Source organism: Bubalus kerabau, chromosome 19 (genome assembly GCF_029407905.1).
Source record: "Bubalus kerabau isolate K-KA32 ecotype Philippines breed swamp buffalo chromosome 19, PCC_UOA_SB_1v2, whole genome shotgun sequence".
Lineage (NCBI taxonomy): Eukaryota > Metazoa > Chordata > Mammalia > Artiodactyla > Bovidae > Bubalus > Bubalus kerabau.
In genome coordinates this window covers 65,029,119-65,045,015 of record NC_073642.1, presented here as the reverse complement: position 1 = coordinate 65,045,015, position 15,897 = coordinate 65,029,119, and the positions used below count along the sequence as shown (strand labels likewise).

Genomic DNA, 15,897 nt, shown 5'->3' with positions numbered 1-15,897 from the left:
AACTCTGAAGAACTTTAAGAAGCAGGAAGGACAGAAAGGGAAGGAATGGTCAAAAGGTAGGGAAATTTCCACCCTTAATTACATAAGAAATCAAGGGAACACCAGCTTTAAGTAAGAGGCACTGCTGCTGCTGCTGCTAAGTTGCTTCAGTCGTGTCCAACTCTGTGCGACCCCATACATGGCAGTCCACCGTCCCTGGGATTCTCCAGGCAAGGACACTGGAGTGGGTTGCCATTTCCTTCTCCAATGCATGAAAGGGAAAGGGAAAGTGAAGTCATTCAGTCGTGTCTGACTCTTAGCGGCCCCATGGACTGCAGCCTACCAGGCTCCTCCGCCCATGGGATTTTCCAGGCAAGAGTACTGGAGTGGGGTGCCAATGCCTTCTCCAAGAGGCACTAGCCAACAGCAACAAATGCTAAAGAAAAATCAAAGGATAGGAAAAAAGAAAAGGTTACTAGGACTGGTGGTTAGTTACGAAACATTAAAAATTCAGTGTAGTAGTGGGTGCACAACTCACTTGTACCTTTTTAAATGGGTGATTTGTATGATACCTGAATTGTTACCTCAATAAAGCAAACATATACACATGTGTAAATAGAAGAAACTTTCTGGAGGTGCAGTAGGGCAGAAGGAAAACTGTATGGGTGATAAAAAATGAACAGGCTAAAAAACAGGTTATTGCTTCTTCAGCATAGAGGAGAATGAAGGATGTCGGTAGCCAGGAGGAGTCACTAGAAGAGGCTGAGCAAGCCACTGCGCAGTTAAGGGGCCAAGAGATAATAAAAAGCCTAGGGATAATAAAAAAAGAGCTTGCTTTTTCTCTGAGACAGAGGGAAAGAAGAGTGTGAGAAAGATATTTTAAAAAATCATTTAAGGGGGAGAAAATAAATCATAAGAGAGCATCTCCATTCTCTTTGGGAAGTGCCAAGACTTCTGCTGAGAAGAGAGGGACAGAGTGGAAAAAAAGGATCAGGAACAGTCCAGAAGGGATTAAATAGGGATGGAAAAGAATTCAAACCCATTTTACCTTGCTGTCATCGCCAAAACCCATGCTAATAATCTACCCTATGTGCTGTTAGACTCCAGGACAGGATGAACAGGCGTTAACACAGCGAAAATAAGTCACGTAAACAGAATAGAGACAGTCCTCTAAATCAGTTACCCCTGAAACAGTTCCAACCTCGGTTCTAGAACCCTGTTCCCTATTACTCTTCAATTTTTTTTTTTCACAAGACTCTAGAGTTCTAAATTTTCTCATTAGCAGTTCATGACTACTGTGAAAATGATGGAGAGCTTTATGAGCTCCACAAAGTAAAATTCTCTCCGTAAACAAGCGGCATGTTAAGGCATTTTAACAACATCTTTCAGGAATGTGCTTTAAATGTATCACTTTAACTGAGAAAAGATTAAATGCATTTTCAACATTTAGAATTATGGATACTTACAAACTGGAATCAACTGTAAAGGTCACTACTCAATTTTCTCATCTGGTACACAGACTGCCTCTAAACAGTAACGTTTGGTCATTCACCTTCAATTGGCCATTTCCACTGGGACCTTAATAGTTGACAAAGCAGCCTATGGTATTGCTAGGTATCAATAACTGGTTTTTACATTGCTTTTGCATTAACCTTATATTGATTTTTATCTGTTCTATTCATCCCCGGGATCTGGTACATAAATGGCGCAGAATAATGAATGAAAGAAATCTACCTTTCAACAACTTTGTAGCTCCCACCTAGCCCCCTGGGCCTTGAAAATACCTTTCCCTTATCTACTGATTGACTTTGAAATATGTGAAGACAATTTTTCTTTTCCTTTCTCTTTTGGGTAAAGAAACAGCTCTGTTTTCTCAATGTGGCTTTTAGTATTTCAAGAGCCTCTCTAAACATTAGCAATCAACGTGGAAAACAACATTCCCCATATGATCTGCATACTATGAGTGAATATACTAACATTCACCAACATGCCCACTGTATGACTGCCGAGTTGCAGCATGCCCGCAAGCTATGCTTTCTTATCCTCACAATTTATCCCTGAGAAAATGGAGCCAAAGAGACATGAAGCAACTTGCCTAATTCCACAGTCAGTAAATAGGAGAAACACAATTTATCATTAGAGCGAAACACCACCTTTCCCCTATCTGGGGAAAACTCTATAGTTCACTTCTGTAAATGGAACATTACATCATACAACCTTTTTTTTTTTTTCTCCCAAGTCAGGTCTTCATCTCAAACACACACACAACTAAATTTTTGTGAATTCAGTAATTCTTGGCAAATCTACATCTTGTTAATTTCGGTTTATAAGTTCAGCCTTTAAGAATGCTTTGAATCTAAGTGTCATCTAACAAACTTGCTATTACTACAGATTTTGAATACATTTATTAATTTGAGAAGCATACCTCATATATTTAAAGTTGGTAACAAAAAAAAAGTGCTAACCAGAGTGAAAGCAAGACCAGAGTGTCCTGCAGCTTTATCTCCAAAGAACTCTTTTCAAGTTGACATCAACCTGCTGATCAGCATTTGGGATTTCGTAATTTGAATGGCTATAAATCCACCTAACCAGACCTTATTCAGTGTACATTTACCTCTGGTATCTATTACATGAAGTGGGATTATGTTCAGTGTCCTTAGGAAATTATCCCCCATCAGTCTAGTAAACTTGTAACAAAAGGAAATATGATTTGTGTCACTAGCTTTCTTTTAATGGAAGCTCCCCCAGTTTGGGGCTATGAGCCTACTTTTCCAAATACTCAGAAACTCTTTTTGCTTATCCTCAAGATCCTAATATAGATTAGTAATAAGCTCTGGAGTATGACTTCAATGGTGGACTGAGGGACCTGTGCTCAGCTTCTCCTGCAAGAACACCAAAATTTGCAACTAGCTGCTGAACAACCATTGACAAGAGAATGTTGGATCACACCAAAAAAAGATACTCCACATCAAGGGCAAAGGAGAAGCCTCAACAAGATGGTAGGAGGGGCAAAATCATGTTTGGAATCAAACCTCATACTCGCCAGAGACACTGAGAGGGCACAAACAAAACCCTTGTGTGCACCAGGACCCGGGGCCGCACAAGAGACTGAGCCAGACCTGCCTTTGAGTGTGTGAGTGTCTCCTGCAAGGTGTGGATTAGCAGGGGCCGCCGTGCGGACAGGGGCTCTGGCTGCAGCAGAGCCGGGAGGAGCAGCGCGTGGCCTAAGTCCTCTTGGAGGAAGTTGCCATTAGCCCCACCGCAGAGCTGCTGAGCAGATGACCCACAAACTGGAAAACAATTATACCAAAGAAGTTCTTGCACTGTTGTGAAAGTTCTAGGCCCCAGCAGATTTCCCAACTTGGGGATCTGGCAAAGGGACTGAGAACCCCCAGGGAATTTGACTTTGAAAGCCAGTGGGATTTGAATACAGAACTTCCACAGGACTGGGGAAACAGACTCTCAGAGGACACAAACAAAACCTTGTGCACACCAGGACCCAGGAGAAAGGAGCAGTGACCCCACAAGAGACTGAGTCAGACTTGCCTGTGAGTGCCCAGAAGTCCCTGGCGGTCGCGTGCGTTGACAGTCAGGGGCACTGAATACAACAGTCCTGGGAACTGCAGGGTGCTGGCCTAAGTCCTTTTGAAGGTGGTTTCCATTAGCAGTTTTCCAATTACTGCTACCACAGTTTGACCTCAGGCCAAACTACTGGGAGGGAACACAGCCACACCCATCAGCAGAAAATTGGATTAAAGATATACTGAGCATGTCCCATGTAGGACCATGCCTTGCAGGGCCACCTAAGACAGATGGGTCATGGCAGAGAGTTCTGACAAAATGTGGTCCACTGGAGAAGGGAAATGGCGAACCACTTCAGCATTCTTGCCTTGAGAATCACATGAATAGTATGAAAAGGTAAAAGATGAATTCCTCAGGTTAGTATGTGCCCGATATGCTACTGGAGAAGAGCAAAGAAATAGCTCCAGAAGGAATGAAGAGGCTGAGCCAAAATGGAAACAACGACCAGTTGTGGGTGTGACTGGCGATGCAAGTAAAGTCTGATGCTGTAAAGAACAATACTGCACAACCCGGAATGTTAGGTCCATCAATCAAGGTAAATTGCAAGTGGTCAAACAGGAGATGGCAAGAGTGAACATCAACATTTTAGGAGTCAGTGAACTAAAATGGACCGGAATGGGTGAATTTAATTCAGATGGCCATATATCAACTACTGTGGGCAAGAATCCCTTAGAAGAAATGGAGTAGCCATCATAGTCAACAAGAGAGTCTGAAATGCAGTACTTGGGTGCCATCTCAAAAATGACAGAATGATCTCTGTTAGTTTCCAAGGTAAACCACTCAGTATCACAGTAACCCAAGTTTATGCCCCAACCACTAACGCCAAAGAAGCAGAATTTGAATGGTTCAATGAAGACCTACAAGACCTTCTAGAACTAACACCAAAAAAAGATATCCTTTTCATCATAGGGGACCGGAATGCAAAAACAGGAAGTCAAGAGATATCTGGAGTAACAGGCAAGCTTGGCCTTGGAGTACAAAATGAAGCAGGGCAAAGGCTAACAGTTTTGCCAAGAAAACGCACTGGTCATAGCGGACATCCTCTTCCAACAACACAAGACAAGACTCTACACATGGACATTACCAGATGGTCAATACTGAGATCAGATTGATTATATTCTTTGCAGCCGAAGGTGGAGAAGCTCTATACAGTCAGCAAAAACAAGACCGGGAGCTGACTGTCACTCAGATCATGAACTCCTTATTGCCAAATTCAGACTGAAATTGAAGAAAGTAGTGAAAACCACCAGACCATTCTGGTATGACCTAAATCAAATCCCATATGATTACACAGTGGAAGTGACAAATAAATTCAAGGGATTAGATCTGATAGACAGTGCCTGAAGAAATATGGACGGAGGTTCGTAACACTGTACAGGAGGTGGTGATCAAAACCATCCCCAAGAAAAAGAAATGCAAAAAGGCAAAATGGTCATCTGAGGAGGCCTTACAAATAGCTGAGAAAAGAAGAGAAGCTAAAGGCAAAGGAGAAAAGGAAAGATATCTGAATGCAGAGTTCCAAAGAACAAGGAGAGTTAAGAAAGCCTTCCTAAGTGATCAATGCAAAGACATAGAGGAAAGCAATAGAATGGCAAAGACTAGAGATCTCTTCAAGAAAATTAGATATACCAAGGGAACATTTCATGCAAAGATGGACAGAATAAAGGACAGAAACGGTATGGACCTAACAGAAACGGTATGGACCTAACAGAAGCAGAAAGTAATTAAGAAGAGGTAGCAAGAATACATAGAAGAACTATACAAAAGAGATCTTCATGACCCAGATAACCACAATGGTGTGATCACGCACCTAGAGCCAGACATCCTGGACTGAGAAGTCAAGTGGGCCTTAGGAAGCATCACTATGAACAAAGCTATACACCATCTGCTTTTAAAAAGCAGAAACATTACTTTGCCGGGAAAGGTCCATATAGTCAAAGCTATGGTTTTTCCAGTAGTCATATAAGGATGTGAATGTTGGACTATAAAGAAGGCTGAATGCCAAAGAACTGAAGCTTTTGAACTGTGGTGCTAGAGAAGACTCTTGAGAGTCCCTTGGACTGCAAGGAGATCCAACCAGTCCATCCTAAAGGAAATCAGTCCTGAATATTCATTGGAAGGACTGATGCTGAAGCCGAAGCCCTAATACTTCAGTCACCTCATGTGAAGAGCTGACTCATTGGAAAACACCCTGATGCTGCGAAGATTGAAGGCTAGAAGAGAAGGGTACATCAGAGGATGAGATGGTTGGATGGCATCACCGACTCAACGGACATGAGCTGGAGCAGGCTGCAGAAGACGATGAAGGACGGGGAAGCCTGGTGTGCTGCGATCCAAGGAGTGGAAAAGAGTCTGATGTGACTGAGGCACTGAACAACGACAACTGGTTCTAGCATCCAAAGCCATTCAGTTGTTCTCTGCAAAAACTGACACATTTACCGGACTCCAGTATTTATCATTAACTGCACTTTTAAGATTCCTCAAGTGTTATGAACAATGATTTCACAATCTTATCTGTAAATATTTTGGTATACTGTTTATTTGACCCTGAAAATATGAATCAGATTTAATCCAATTAAGTATTCTTTATAATCACTATTCCCTTGATCTTAATCCTTCCCAGTTTTGTCTTGACCTAGTTTTAGGGAAGGAAATGGCAACCCACTCCAGTGTTCTTGCCTGGAGAATCCCAAGGACGGCGGAGCCTGGTGGGCTGCCATCTCTGGGGTCGCACAGAGTCGGACACGACTGAAGCGACTTACCAGCAGCAGTTTTAGAGAAAACAGAAAACATTTTTTCTTTTGTATTCTTACCAAACCCATTGCTTTCAAATATAATCTCCTGAAACGAGCAATTTATTTTGTAGGCCAAACCATGACCATTTTTTCTTTGCGACATTCAATTTTAGAAATGACGCCTAAGACATAACAATCTCATTAACAATTAGAATGTTTCTTTATTGCCTGTTGGTGCAAAATAAGTTCCATAAAATGGAACAAATGTTTAACATGCTTTTATGCAAGAATCAACTAATGTTTTTCAACAATGCATCCCAAGATAATCGAAGTGATACACACACACACACACACACACACACAGAAGTTGCTCAGTAGTGTCTGACTCTTTGCGAACCCATGGATTGTAGCCCACCAGGCTCCTCGGTCCACGGGATTTTCCAGGCATGAATCCAAGTGAAACAACAGTTAAAAAAAACGAACCACTAACATTACACACCAATGGTAGTCATTCCAAATAAACCAAAAAAATCTTGGATAACTATTATATTCATAGTCAACAGGCAGGCATCTAAGAACACTAAGATTCTTAACCAATCAAATGTCTATGAATATCGCCACTACTATCAGCATCCATGCATTCATTCCATGATAGCTCAGTTGGTAAAGAATCCGTCTGCAATGCAGGAGACCCCGGTACGATTCCTGGGTCGGAACGATCCGGTGGAGAAGGGATAGGCTACCCACTCCAATATTCTTGGGCTTCCCTCGTGGCTCAGCTGGTAAAGAATCCACCTGCAATGTTGGAGACCTGGGTTCGATCCCTGGGTTGGGAAGATCCCCTGGAGAAGGGAAAGGCTACCCACTCCAGTATCGTGGCCTGGAGAATTCCACAGACTGTATAGTCTGGGGGGTCGCAAAGAGTCGGACACGACTGAACGACTTTCACGCATTCATTAAGCAATACGGACAGATTATCCTGGCAGTATTTTGGGTGCTGAGGGTAGAGAGCTTTGTGCAGCTCTCACTCTAGTAACATCACTCATACAAACCGTAATCAGCGCTAAGATTGCAAGGCATGGTGCTGGGTATCTTTAACGAGCGAATTAGAGCTACCCAAGCATCATCAAGTTTACATTAAAAACATAAAAAGGCCGCTTTCAACCAAGTGCTCTGAGCAGTCGTTCCTAATGTTAGAAGATTTAGCGAAAGCTCCGTTTTTAACTGGCAGGCCAAATTTCGGGAGCGTTAACCACCATGTTTAGTGCGGGTAATCTGAGAGCTCTGAGATATGCCTCTGGACTTAACACCTCAACTTTTAAAGAACAATCCCTCCAGTAACAAACCAAACAACCCTGGAGAGGATCTGTAAGCGCGACGCGAACGGAAGAACGGAACTATTAATAATCGCGGAAGTGCGTTTTCCTCATTCCAGTCCCACCTTCTTTGCACCGGTCTTCAAACTCCGAAGTCAGAGCATCCTAGCTGTGGAACAATACGCAAAGACTCAAGCTTTACCAAGGCTGGGACCGGCACACTGCGAAATGACTGGAAAGATGTGGACAGTCTGCGGTTATATCGCTGAGTGTGTGCGAGTGCATAAGACCCCCTGCCCTTTCTCTCCACTTTCCAGAAAGCCCCTGAACCACAACCGCCTTTCACTCCGTGAGTTGCTACCTGCTCTCGAGTCCGAGCTAGGTTCCCTGACCCGCTCCTGGGCCTCAGACCCTCTCCTCGAGCGCGTCTCGGAAGCCGCAGCCCCGCCATTGCCCGCTAACTTTGATTCGCACCGGGGGGTAGCGGAGGGAAGCGGAATCCAGGAAGAGAGACTCCATCAGAGGCTGGAGGCTGGTGGCCATACCCTAACCCGACCTCCAGGTACGCGGGACTTAAGTGGCGCTGCCCGAAGTCCGTCGCTCACTCACCCCTCGCCTGAGGTAAGCCCCTTAGCGACGTCTCTCCTTGCCGACTGCAGCCATCTTGGACGTGGAATGTCGGGGGTGTACGTCATCGCGCTGCGTCTATGACGGAAAAAAATGAGCGACCGGAGGAAAGCCGGTCAGCCAATGAGAAGAACTTAGCGCTCCCAAAAGAGGAAAGAGCCGCCAGTCTCCTCCGGGCCCCGCCCCCCGAGTCGGCGGTCGCGGCGTGAGGGAGGAGGGGCCCGCTAGAGGGCCCAACCCGTCGGTCCCGCCCCCTAGGAGGTGGGGGTTGGGGGCGGAGAGGGAATTCTGGAGCAACCGAACCTGCTAACGGAACTGAGGCGCGAGAGGCGGGCCCCGGGGGGGCGGGGAGTTCCGGTCCTCCAATCAACGCTCGGGCCTGGGCTCTGCCTAGCCAATTATGGCCTGGAAGCTGGCGGGCCCAGCTGGCGACTCCGGACCCAGGAGTTCGCCCGTCCAATGGCTGGGGAGGAACCGGCGAGGAACGGTCAGGGGGCGGTGGGGCGGGGCCGCGCCCCCTGCGTCTGAATCGCGGGCCAATGGGCGGCGGCGGCGGCGGCGGCTCGAGGGCGGGGCCCGGGGGCGGGCGGAGCGGGGTTGGGCCGCGGCGGCGGGGCTGTCTGAGGCAGCTGTCCCGCCCCCTCCCGTCCGGCCGCCGCCGCCACCGCCGCCGCTAACTGGGGCTTGGCTGAGGTGGCTTGTGGGTCCCAGCGGAGTGTGGCGCCGCCGCCGCCGCGCGAAGGGGCAAAAGTGGGCAGGTGAGTGCCGGCGGCGGCCCTCGGAGCCGACTCGCGCTGCCCTCCGCCACCGCCAGCTAGCCAGCCCTGGAGCTCTGCGCGGCCGCCCCACGCCCGGGCCAGCGGCCCTCGACCGTGGTCAGGCCCGCGCCCCGCTGGCCCTTCTGTGGGCCCAGAGTGCGGTAGGCGGTGTGCGCCCTGGGGGCCCGGCGGGTCGGGCCTTGGGCGCCGGGAGTCTGGCGAGGTCGGCGTGCGCTGCACGGCCTCTCTGCCCTCCGGCCCTGCCCGGGGCTGTGGCAGGGGTGGGGTGGGGCGCGTTCATCCCCTCCCGGCGCCCAAGGCCCCCTGGTCCCCGCTCCGCCTGCCCCGAGACGGCGGCAGCAGGTGCAGGAATGCCCGGCCTCTCGGCGCCCACCGGGTGGGGCCGGGGTCCGTCCCTCTCGCGCCCGTGGGCTCGGCCCTGCGTGCGGCCGGCTCGCGCACCCGCTTCCTTCCTCTCTCCTCCCTCCTTCCCGTCGTCACCCCGCCGCCTGGGCCAGGGCTGTGTGGCTTTAGTGTTCCTCTCTTCACACCTCAAGGGCCCGCGGGGGTGCCGGGGACTAGCCGCCCCCCCCCCGCGCCCCCCGCCTCGCCCCGCTTCTCTCCCTCACTTTCCAGTTATAAAAACGGTCGTTGAAAATAGGTCATCTCTCTTCCCACGCGCCCCTTGGCCATCTTCCCCACGCTCCGTGCCCTACTAGGAAGAAGAATTCAGTGCTTTGGAGTTTATCATTCTGGGGTTATCAAACTCTTCTTCCTCGTGACTCCAGCTTGGCGATGCATGTCTGCACCCCCTCTCTCCTCTGTTTCTACTCCGGGGTGGGGGCGTGGGGGTGCGGGTGCGGAAGGGAGCCGATTAGTGTGTCGGGCGCCACTTGCTGCGGGGGAACGGAGCGGGGTGGGGAGTGCTTACCCTCGCTGTGTGTTGACAGGTTTAGGATCATTTGGAGTGTATTGTGTTGCATTTCCAAATGCAGGAGGTGATGTTTCAGAAGCAAAAGTGCTTTTAAAGTACGTTGACAGGTGACTTTTGCTTTTTACATCCTCTGCGGCGTTAACCCTTTAGCGACGGATCCGAACATAACTTGCTTGCGGTGTATGGGTTTGTCAGAACTGGCAAAAGTGTGGATTTTATCATGTGCAAATGATACCTCTTGCCCATTTTTCTGCTCCAAAATGACCCCACTGCTATTTTCAAACTGAAAGAACCAGTAATTAGGAGAAGTTTTTTTTTTTTTTTTTTTTTAACTATTTGAAGTGAATGCATTTAACTTGAGAGTATAGCAAAATATAAAGCAGCTTTTCTCCACCATTAAAATTTGGAAAGACTTACTTGAGCCATGATATAGTGTGTCTATTCGGGCTACTATGCATGCAGTCTCTTCTTACCAGATTAGTCCCTGGGGCTGTTGTGATTGATATTTTGGAAAGGTTCCAGCATTTTAAGGAGGAGTTTTCCTCTGGCCCAGGGAAGTAATGTGCAAAGCCAAGTTCTCAAATAGCTCCAGAACAACTTTTATTGGGCCCTCAACAACCTCAGTTTTCCTTCTACTACCCTGTATATATATTTTTTCAAAATTGTAAGTTAATGTGTGCAGTGAAACTCTGTAGTCTGAATGAGTAAAATAGTTGCTGCTTCTGGTCTCTTCTCCAGTGATCCCTGGAATAGGAATGATGTTGGACTCGAAGATGAAACATTTATGCCTGCGTGTCTGTAGTCATGAAAACTTCTGTTCATCAGTCAATAGTTGTGCAATAAGATTGTCAGGAAGACACACTAAGCTGCTCTTCAGTGTAGTGAACATTTAGGCCACATTTTGAATGATGATTAAACCTTTGCTTTAGAAGCCATTGGAAAATGAGAGAGCTGTGAAGCTTGTACTGAAAGTTTTCCTTTCTAAAGTTCAGCCCCTAGAAAACTGTTTTGTTCTGAGAGCTCTGATAACTGGTCACAACCTTTCCTTAGACCTTGCTGCTCTCATGATCTTGAAGATGATAAAGACAGGGGTGGCTGGAAGAGGCTGTCTACAGTATGACCGAGGTTGCTCGCAGTAAATATCTAGTAGATGATCATTGAATTCAGTGGGAACCAGGTACCTAGTTTGTGGCTTGTGGAATTTTAGTGCAAATATGAGTAAAAATCTTAACTCCTGGCTCAGGGTTTCTCTTATTTTTGCAGGGTGTCAATCTAGTTTGAGATATTCCAAGTCTCTTAAAATGTTTGAACTACCTAGTCTCTCTCTCTTTTTTTTTTAATCACTAATCTGCAGTAGTTTTTAGAAATGTAACTAGTAATACTGTATCTTTCTTGATGCAGTTTGATGAGTATCTGTCACTGGGAGGTTTTTTATCTTTAGAAACCTGTTTTCTCAATTAAAAAGTAATATATTTGGGCCCATTGATTTATCAGAAATAATATTTTGATTTCCTGTGCATCCTTTTTTCTTTGTACAGTTGAAGAAGTGTTATCTTGGCTATCAGTTCATTTTGAATCATATTTAACTGCTTACAGGTATTAGTTTAAGGATTCCTTGCTTTTGAATTTTCCTGATTTTCACTTTTATTGCCTGTACAAGTGTACCTTACTTGGCAAAATTGACTTCTGTATCCTGGATTTCCTTATGTCATCTCACTTTCCAACTCATAAAATTGGAAATTGTAAAATATTTTTATCTGCAAATATAATTTACCCATCAAGTGAAGTCGCTCAGTCATGTCCGATTCTTTGCGACCCCATGGACTGCAGTCTTCCAGGGTCCTCTGTCCATGGGATTTTCCAGGCAAGAGTACTGGAGTGGGTTGTCATTTCCTTCTCCAGGGGATCTTCCCAACTCAGGGATTGAACCCGGGTCTCCTGCATTGCAGGCGGACACTTTACCCTCTAAGCCACCAGGGAATTTACATAATGTTTATTCTCAAAGTAAATTTCTAACAAAATAGTAATATAGTTTTTTTTAATTATGAAGGAATTGAGACTTCGTTTTTCTAAGTCACTTAATCGTCTTATGGGGAAAAAAGTCAATTAACAGAATTGGCAAGATTAGCAATCCTTTCTGTTAAATTCCTTCAGTAACTCAGGCCAGAGATTAGCTGTGTAGACTCCTTTTCCTTTTGGTAGTTTCTTCTAGGTTTAGAAATAAACAGATTGTAAAACCAGAAGTACAAACACAGCTATTGACAATTTTCAGCTGAAATAAATTTGAATGGAAGAAAAATGATTCCAAATGATTATAAAATTCAAATTCCAAAGTTGAGGCTTTGAAAATTTTTTTTCTTATTCAAGTCCTTTCCAAGTATTATTAGAAGTTAAATAAATAGTCAAGATAAGTCCAAACACTTTTGGCTTGCAATGGAAGATGAAGTCTAATTCTGAAGTTAAGATTTTGAGGAAAAGTGGTACTGATTACCAAGCCAGAGTAAAATTTTAACCTCTCACATGTTAATACTATTGGGCATCTGTGAAGTTGGACACCGAGCTCTGCTGATGAGGCTCTGCTTATCACGTTGCATAAATTGATTAACCTCAATAAACTTGACCTTTCTCATCTGTAAAGTGGGCATAGTATCTTTCTTTATCTACTGTGTAAAATGTTTACCTCAGTTCCTGATACAGAGAATGCCTGAATGGTGCAGTTAGGACAAAGGCGGTCATGTGGGAACCTGCCCCGGGGCGCACACACTTTCAACAGCCTGGAAACAAACAAAATGACAGTTAGCCTGGAAACAAACAACATGACAGTTAGCATGAATAATTGCATTTGGATTAAAACTGCATTTGGATTTATTGTTTAATAAAGCACACGGATCTAGCCGAATATCTGTTTATGTAACCAAGGGTTTAGTTGGTTATCACTTTATCCTAAAGGCTGTCTTAACTTATCTTTCCTTTGCAGATTACTCAAGAAATATGCTCTGAATCCAAGTGTGAATTCACTTGTTCACTTGGCTGGTGGAAAAGTAAGGCTGTTTTGGCTATACTGATCTTCCTCAACTTACGATGAGGTTATATCCTGATAGCATTTGAAAATATCATTGTTGAAAATGCAGTTAGTGCACCTAACATACCAAACATCTTATCCTGGCCTACCTTAAACATGCTCAGAACACTGACATTAGCCTACAGTTGGGTGAAATCATCTAACACAAGCCTGTTTCATAATAATGTGCTGAATATCTCATGTTATTTGTTGACTGCTGTCCTGAAAGTGAAAAGCCGAACGGTGGTCTGGGTTCAGAATGGTGGCGAGTGTGCTCTTTGCCTGCCCTCGTGCCCCACTGGCTGGCTGGCAGCTGAGACTCGCTGCTCAGCACCCAGTGGGCATTGCACTGCCTGTCACTAGCCTGGGAAAGGTCAGAATGCAAGGATTCCCCTGGATGCCTATGGCTTTTGCACCATCTGTATTACAGTCAAAATAGTCTGACCTGAACCATCTTAAGTTGGCGGCCATCCGTGTTAGTAAAATATCCTTGAGTCGAATTTGGCTGTAGTTCACAAAGCACTTTGACAACCATACCTGCTACCTAACATTAGATGTCATTGTTTTAAAGATGTTCATGGTGAGAACACAGATAATAAACCCAGAGGTCTCTTCCAAACCTGACATTCCACAGTTTGAGAATCTAGTATCCTTATGGGAGGAGTGTGGGTGGTTCGAAAGTAACTTCTTGACAGATTACAGCTAGCTGTTTCTTCACCCTTTAGCATTTTTCGTTTTTCTTTAAGAAAGATATAATAGGAAATGATTATTTATGATACTGAATGATTCTTTGCTTTATAAAGAGGGGTTTTTTTTGGAGCAACTTTCTTTAAATAGAAGCCTCATTTTAATTTAATTGTGTTTATAACTTAATTCAACAGCAGTTTAAAAGTGCACCTATTATGTATTGAAAAGTCAATCAAAGATAATTTAAGCATCTATAAAGTTATCATGTATGTTAGTGGAAATATTGTAAAACATTGTAGAAAGCAAGAAATATCTGTTTTTTTTTTAAAAAGATCTCAAGTTTGTGTGTGTGTATCTGTCTATCTGACAGCCCGACTTGTTCTGTATAAAAATTGGAATTTTACTTACAGCTTATAGGTCTGCCTTCATCTTGCTATGTGTGTAGCTACTGAGTTGAAATTAATTCCACTGTCTTGCCTGTCTGCCTGCCTTGACTTCTTGGTGGTTGTGAGTTGTGACACACAACGCCTCCTTTGATAGAGATTGGAATGGTGGGTGCTCCTTAGCCTCTTGAAGTGGGATAAGTTAATATGACTTGACCGTGTTGCTAGATCCTGCCACCGTGCAAAGAGGGATGTTCCTGACATTTGAGTTAACATGGTGCCAATGCAAGGACTATGTACACCTCATCAGTTTTTGTAGCAGAGAGAACTTAAATACTTTTCAATTTGGGAGCGTTTTTATTTGCCTAGGCCACCATCCTGTAATTTGTGTACTTAATTTAGAATGTCGTCCTCTGATCCTAATGGCCTACAAGGGATTTCAGTGAGGTTCTTTTCTTCCTCCAGAGATCAGGCAGGCTTTGCACTCCCTTCACACACCTTTACAGCTGGGAGCCCAAGGTAGGAGAAAGCCCGAGGGCCATCCTCTCCCTTAGTCGATCCAGCTACAGAGTTGAGAGGAACGATGCAGGATGTGTTGAAAAGCAGATGCTGGGCTTGAGCAAAGGTTTTCTGGGTGAATTACCAAGTAGTGTAATCAGAAATGTTTATTCTAGTTGTAATTCAGTTCAGTTTAGTCGCTCAGTCGTGTCCGACTCTTTGCTACCCCATGAACCGCAGCACGCCAGGCTTCCCTGTCCATCACCAACTCCCGGAGTTCACCCAGACTCATGTCCATTGAGTCAGTGATGCCATCCAGCCATCTCATACTCTGTCGTCCCCTTCTCCTCCTGCCCCCAATCCCTCCCAGCATCAAAGTCTTTTCCAGTGAGTCAACTCTTCGCATGAGGTGGCCAAAGTACTGGAGTTTCAGCTTTAGCATCATTCCTTCCAAAGAAATCCCAGGGCTGATCGCCTTCATAATGGACTGGTTGGATCTCCTTGCAGTCCAAGGGACTTTCAAGAGTCTTCTTCAACACCACAGTTCAAAAGCATCAATTCTTCGGCGCTCAGCCTTCTTCACAGTCCAACTCTCACATCCATACATGACCACAGGAAAAACCATAAAGTCTGACACTGTTTCCATTGTTTCCCCATCTATTTCCCATGAAGTGGTGGGACCGGATACCATGATCTTCGTTTTCTGAATGTTGAACTTTAAGCCAACTTTTTCACTCTCCACTTTCACTTTCATCAAGAGGCTTTTTAGTTCCTCTTCACTTTCTGCCATAAATGGAAAGCAATTCAAGAGTAATGCACATTTACAGTCTTTCCATTTAGAATATTTGGGGGACAGAAAAAAAGAAGCCCACGCAGCTGAATTCAATCTCAGTCTGTTCAGTAAGTGTGAACTAGGTTTTGTAAAAATGGGTGAAGTATCCAGCACCCTGCCTTAACCACTCCCACCATCCCCTCAGCCAAGCTCCCTGCACGCTCTGTGTTCACATTTCTCCCCACCTGTGCAGATGATATGTGAAAGAATCACTCCGTTGATCAGAAGTGGTTGTTGATTACAGATGCCACTTGCATATTAGCAATTTAAATAATAATTGAATATGCCATCTATTTTACTGTTTTCTAAGTCTGTTCCATCTCTTAAGTGGAGAAGTTGTTGATAGTCTTGTAAAATAGTTTATGGTGTTGTAAAGAGCCAGATTTTGAAGATTCTGTAGATTTTTAAAAAATCGTGAGGGTGGAGAAATGTAGATATGTGTAAAACTCTTAGCTTGCTGTTTCTTTTTATTGATGGTCGTTCTTTTGAAGGACTGTCACCATAG

At 44.9% G+C, this 15,897-nt stretch overlaps 2 protein-coding genes across 11 annotated transcripts in view; one reads left to right on the top strand and one right to left on the bottom strand.

Annotated features, from left to right (window-relative positions):
- Positions 1-8,362, bottom strand: part of CCNK (cyclin K) — a 30,060-nt gene extending 21,698 nt beyond the window's left edge. Inside the window, exon 1 of one of the 5 annotated variants that reach the window (XM_055555492.1) lies at positions 8,222-8,362. The gene's annotated coding sequence lies outside the window, so the exon portion shown is untranslated. Of the gene's footprint in view, positions 1-7,973 lie in introns of all 5 variants that reach the window. The other 4 variants (XM_055555493.1, XM_055555494.1, XM_055555495.1 and 1 more) reach the window with 4 other exon arrangements.
- Positions 8,363-8,839: 477 nt separating this feature from the next.
- The window catches only part of SETD3 (SET domain containing 3, actin N3(tau)-histidine methyltransferase), a 78,607-nt gene continuing 71,549 nt past the window's right edge, over positions 8,840-15,897 (top strand). For 2 of the 6 annotated variants that reach the window (XM_055556704.1, XM_055556702.1), the window contains exons 1-2: positions 8,842-8,997; positions 12,909-12,972. The gene's annotated coding sequence lies outside the window, so the exon portion shown is untranslated. Of the gene's footprint in view, positions 8,998-12,908; positions 12,973-15,897 lie in introns of all 6 variants that reach the window. The other 4 variants (XR_008705688.1, XM_055556700.1, XM_055556703.1 and 1 more) reach the window with 2 other exon arrangements.